At 50.7% G+C, this 6219-nt stretch overlaps 1 pseudogene; it reads left to right on the plus strand.

Moving 5' to 3' along the window:
* The first annotated feature begins 1511 nt into the window (after positions 1-1511).
* LOC141301493 (uncharacterized) lies at positions 1512-4456 on the plus strand (annotated as a pseudogene).
* Positions 4457-6219: the final 1763 nt, after the last annotated feature.

The raw sequence follows: 6219 nt of genomic DNA on the forward strand, positions 1-6219 counted from the left end.
GTGAACCTCACGTGGTGTCGACGCCGGTTCAAGTCGGACAAAATTTCTAACCTGCACTACTTCAAATCAGCCGCCGATCGGTCCGCGCAGCGCTGCATGAAGTCGAACGCACCTAATGTTTTGGTGCTGAGCGACCAATCACAATCGTGTTTCGGGGCTGGAGGCGGAGATGAGCCCGCCCCCTGACGTAAATACACTAAGCACTTGTGGAGATCTGTCACTAGGTGCGTTCGACTTCATGCGGCGCCGCCAGAAATCGGCTGCCGCCTTACAAAACAATGCATTCTGGTAAGATCATTTGTCCGACTTTGATCGGCGCTGCAGCCGCCTTTCGATCACGTGTGCCATCAAAGTACCGTGAGAGCAAAACGAGAGCAGCCGCAGAGGTCAGGCGCTGCAGCTGCTTAAAATCGGCTGCGAAAGCCTTGATGACGACACACTTTATTCTCATTGGTCAGATTATGTGACGACAAGCACGACGTGTGCTGCGTGTTTTTTCTTAAAAAAGTTCCTGTATGTAATCAATCTTTATATCGAATATCTGATATTCAAACAAAACATTAATGATGAAAATGAAGATTAGGCGATATGGTAAACATATATTCTTATTGTTTAAGAGTTAAAATTAAAGTATACTGCTAAGAAAAATGTTTCAGCACACTACGGAAACCTATAAGTGTCCGACCTGACGGCCGTCTCTTTACTCCTCCCCCGACTGCAAGGGGCTGCTCTCGCCAGCCGGTGGCAGGCTAGTGTAGTGTATCTCGAACGCACCTCATGTCTTTTGAATATCTCTTCAAGCGGACATATACATTCTCTTTTGCTGGAACGCGTTCTTCGATTGCTTAATTTGAAAATGGCTGAATCTCAGTCTCAGAAAAGGTAAGGCTTGTTTTTTTGTCCGTAGCTAATTGTGATTGTATTATGTTAAACTGTTAAAGCTATACATTTGAATGCGCCCTGTGACATCAGTTAGTAAAATAACATAAAAACGAAACAAACTAACAAACACCTTTTACAAAAAAAAAAAAAAAAAGCTTTGTTAAAGTCTGGTAAAAGTATCAAAGTATTTTAAAAAAAACGTAACGTAGTGAAATCAGGGGTAAACCAAGATATTCCATAAAAAAAAGCTTACACCAAAATTAATAATTTATTTTTATGTAATACTTCTTGTAATTCTATTTGTTTTTTAGGTTTAACTCCCAGTATTTGTGTAAAGTTTAATTTGTGTAGCATTTCATTTGTTTACAGTATTCTTTTTTCAGAACAGTAGGCTATGTAAGCTTTAGTGTTTTTCTTTTTCTTTTTTGTTAAAACCCTGCATGTGGGACATTTTATCCATAGTCCTCTATAGACTCTATAGACATATCTTACTGATCAGCCTCCGCCAGACGTGACAGTCGTCTTTTCAGCCAGGTTAGCTGTGTTCTGCCTCTGTGAGCTGCCCACGCTCTTTATATATCTCCCTTCCACGGCTGCCCGCCACGGATTTTTCCGAGTTTTTCTCCGAGATGTCGCTCTCCAAATCTGCTACTCCCGGGAGCATCTCATCACGGGCCTGCCCGGCCGCGTGTGGAGCTCTCATTGCCGCCAAGGACTCTCACGAGTTCTGCGTGGTATGCTTGGGTTTTAAGCATGCTGAGGAAGCTCTGGCTAATCCGGAGAATTGCAGTCATTGTCTTCTGCTTCCCAAGAAGCTCTTGCGATGTCGCTTGAAGGTTGCGGCTACCCAGTGTCTGGAACCCGGCCTTTCAGACTCGGATGGGGGACACGGTGACGGCGACGCGCCTCCGGGGGCCTCCCAGGGCGTGACGTCTCTCAATTGGGCTGAGCTGCCTAATCCTGCGTTTCCCGAGGAAGATATTTTCTCGGGAAACCTTCCGTTCGTCGATGAACCGGCCGGTTCCGGCGATGATGACGACGCGGGCTTGCTTGGAGTCTCAGAGGACGAGGAGGCCATCCCGCTCTCTGGTGTCGCCCAGGTTAATCCCCCCGCGGCCATTCCCCAGTCTATTCTCCTGGAGGTGTGCGAACGAGCGGCTGCTCGTCTCAACATCGAGTGGCCGGCCCCACAGAGCGCCACCGACCAGGAGAGGGACGTGTATGATGGGAAGGTGCTGGGACCCCCTCCCGGCCCGAGGAAACAGCTTTTTCCCGTCCTTCCAGCGTGCGCTAAGCACATGCGGCACTACTGGACCGATCCGCTTGATTTTAAGCACGGCTTGACGGGTTTAGAGGTAAAGGATATGGCGACTCTCGGCATGGGCGACCCCCCCGCTGTTGAGCCGTCAATCGCCAGACACCTCAACCCCGCTCAGGGTGGGCTGCTCGCCCCCCCTAAGCCGGTGCTGCCAAGCAAGATGGACCGTTTTTCCGCCTCTGTTGACCAAGCGGCCTATAAATCGTCGGCCTTGGCAGTCAGAGTGCTAAACGTGTCCTCCCTTCTCTCCGCTTACCAGGCGGAAAATCTAGATGATTTGGGGCAACAGCTGGACAAAGGATCGCCCTCGCCTACCCTATGGAAGGAGATCCTTATGGTTAACGACCTCGTCCTCCGTAACGCTCGCCAGGCTGTCCAAGCCAGCGGGCGCGCCATGGCGCTTTCTGTGGTGGGGGAGCGCGCTCTCTGGCTCAACCTGTCAGGACTCCCCGAGAGTGAGAAGAGGCGCATCGCAGGCGCAGTTTTGCGCATCGCAGTTTGCCACAAAGCCCCCTCTTTTCAACGGAGTTATCTCTTCTCACACGGAAGAGAGCTCCGCTCACATTCTGAAAGACGAAATCTCCGCTCTTCTCGAGAAGGGGGCGGTGCAAGTGGTACCACCGCACTCAAGCAGTCAGGGGTTTTACTCCCGTTATTTCCTAGTCCCGAAGAAGGACGGTTCTCTCCGCCCTATTCTGGATCTCAGAGTGTTGAACAAACATCTCAGGAAATACAATTTCAGAATGTTGAGTCACTCCTCTCTTTTAAGATCCGTAAATCACACTGCGTTTTTTACAGTGATCGATCTGAAAGATGCCTTTTTCCACATAAGCATCTATCCTCCACACAGAAAATTCCTTTGTTTCGCCTACCAAGGCGTTTGTTACGAGTTCACAGTTCTTCCTTTCGGGCTCTCACTCAGCCCGAGGACGTTCTGTCTGTGTGTGGAGGCAGGACTAGCTCCGCTGAGAGCAGCGGGACTCAGAATCCTGACGTACATAGACGATTGGCTGATCATAGCCGATTCGAGAGAGGAAGCGATACAAAGCACTGCCCGTGTGCTCGCTCACATCACAGCGCTCGGCTTCAGAGTGAACTTGAGCAAGAGCAATCTCACTCCTTCGCAGAATGTGATTTTTCTAGGGCTGGAGCTGAACTCTATAACAATGCGCGCACGGCTCTCACAACAGCGCACTCTCTCTCTTCTGAAATGCCTCTCGCTTTTCAGAGAAGGGGCGAGGGTACAGTATCGCACATGTCTCAGACTACAGGGTCTTATGGCTTCGGCTGTCCATGTCCTGCCTTTAGGCCTGCTGAGAATGAGGGCGTTCATGAAGTGGGTTTTATCTCTTCATCTCAGCCCATTACGCGATCTCTGCCGCTCTGTCTCGGTGCCACTGGAGGAATGTGGAGTTTTACGCTCATGGAACTCCCCTCGGGGCAATCATGATGCGCAAAGTTGTGACGACAGATGCCTCCTTAACAGGGTGGGGTGCCACACAGGAGGGCAGAACAGTGAACGGTGTGTGGCCAAACACACTTCACTCAGCCCACATAAATTATTTGGAGCTCCTCACGGTTTGGAAAGCTCTGAATCACTTTCTGCCCCGCCTGCAAGGGCATCATGTGCTGGTGCGTTGCGACAACACCACAGCCGTGGCTTATATCAACCGTCAAGGGGGGATGCGCTCTTCAAAGCTCCATGCTCTAGCTCACAGGCTGTTAGTATGGAGCAGGCGACACTTCCTGTCGTTACGGGCGACTCATGTCCCAGGCGTTCTGAACAGAGGAGCAGACCTTCTATCGAGGGGGAACCCACTCTATGGGGATTGGCGCCTCCACCCTCAGATAGTGGGGCTACTGTGGAGGAGATTCGGTCAGGCGACCGTCAATCTCTTCGCCTCGCACGAAAACGCCCAGTGCCCTATGTTCTTCTCGCTACGGGACGAGGACGCCCCCCTCGGCGTGGACGCACTGGCCCATCCATGGCCCAAAGTGCTTCTCTACGCATTTCCTCCGCTATCGTTAATAGCGCCCACTCTGGCCAGGGTGAAAGAACGGAGCCTGACGCTCATTCTGATAGCACCCAGATGGCCCAAATCTCCATGGCTGGCACAGATAATTCCTCTTCTGTATGCACAGCCGTGGCCACTTCCGCTACGCACAGACCTCCTGTCTCAAGCGAACGGGGAGATCTACCATCCCCACCCAGACAGGGTGGCTCTATGGGCCTGGCCCGTGAGAGGTCAAACTTAAACACGTTGGGGCTCCCCCCACGTGTTGTCGCTACCATTCAGAATGCCAGAGCCTCCTCCACACGCTCTCTTTACAACTGCAAGTGGCGTGTTTGAGCAGTGGTGCGATGAGCGCCAGCTGATAGCGTATCAGTGCTCATTCACTGCTATTTTGAGCTTTTTGCAAGACCTTATCGATGGTGGAAGATCTTTTTCCACTATTAAGGTTTACTTGGCGGCTATCGCCGCATGTCATGTTGGGTTCGATGGCACGACAGTGGGGCAACACCCCCTCATTCGTAGATTTATGAAAGGCGCCCGCCGCTCCCTTCCAGTCACTAAAAAAGTGATTCCAGAATGGGACCTCTCCATGGTGCTGGGGGTCTTGTCTCAATACCCCTTTGAACCGCTGGGAGACATTTCTCTTAAGCTTCTGTCTCTTAAGACAGCTCTGCTCCTGGCACTGGCATCAGCCAAACGTGTCTGTGACTTGCATGCACTCTCAGTCCATTCCTCATGCACGAAATTCTCCATCAATGGAGATAAGGTCTTTCTAAGGCCTAACCCAGCCTTTATGCCAAAATGCTTCCCAGCATTTGCGTGTGAGGTGATTCAGCTTTCCGCTTTTCATCCTCCTCCTTTCTCCTCCTTTACGGGTTTACATTGACAGGACCAGCGCTTTCAGAAGGAGCGACCAGCTCTTCATTTCTTGGGCCCCCCCAAACACAGGGAATCCCATTTCTAAGCAACGCCTCTCTCATTGGCTTGTGGAAGCCATCTCCTTGGCATATGAATCTAAGGGAGTGCGTCCTCCAGAGGGCCTCAGAGCTCACTCCACTAGAGGCTTGGCAGCCTCCTGGGCTCTGTTTAACGGGGTTTCCTTGCAGGACATTTGTGCCGCTGCAAGCTGGGCCTCACCACATACATTTGTCAGATACTACCGGCTGGATGTCACCCAGACCCCGGTAGCTCATTCTGTTTTAGGTGTGGGTTCTTCGTTGGGTTGCGCCCTCGGACCCTTAACACCTTAGGCTTGAGTGGTCCAACTCAGCTTATTCATGTTTCTAAGCAAGTCATCAAATTTGTTATTTTATTGCTTATTTGAATCAATGTAATTTACTCCTGTGATCAAAGCTGAATCTGAATACTGAATTACATGTGCAGTAAATTGAAATTATACCCTCAAAAGCATGTCAAACAGGGCAATCCACTGTGTGTGAGTGTGTGTGTCTGTTTCTTTTCCAGGAAAGTATATATGCTTTACTAAATTTTCTGAATGTTGTTTTGTCTGTTTCTTGAAGGTCTGCTGCTGATCGCAACCTGGTTTACTGTTTACGGTGCTTCAAGCCACAGGAAAACCTCTCTGTTCATCTGGCTAGGGTTTGTATGAAAACCAACACGCCAGATGAAAGAGCTGAGGAGCTGCATAAAGCCAAGGTATCCAATAGGGAATGGGTACGCACAAGCAGGACCTGGGATTACCAGGAGCTCTGTCAGATCCTGCCTGAAAGTACCTCGCGGCTCAACATGACCAAGGAGCTTCTCCGGCGAGGAGAATCCTCAACTGGTCTTAGACCCTGCGGTTACCACCACTTCAGTCTCTCACAGCATGCAAGACTGTCAGAAGATCCTGACCGCTGCAAAAGCAGACTTCCTCAGGATACGAGGAAACCTGCTGAAGGGCGGCGAGGTGTCCGGGGCGGAGAAGACCCTTTACCGGTATTACTGCGAGGCAGTCTTGGTTTTCCATCACCTTCAGGGCCCTGGAGCTGTGGAAGTCTTGAC

The sequence above is a fragment of the Garra rufa genome, chromosome 25 (genome assembly GCF_049309525.1).
Source record: "Garra rufa chromosome 25, GarRuf1.0, whole genome shotgun sequence".
NCBI classification, from domain to species: Eukaryota; Metazoa; Chordata; class Actinopteri; order Cypriniformes; family Cyprinidae; genus Garra; species Garra rufa.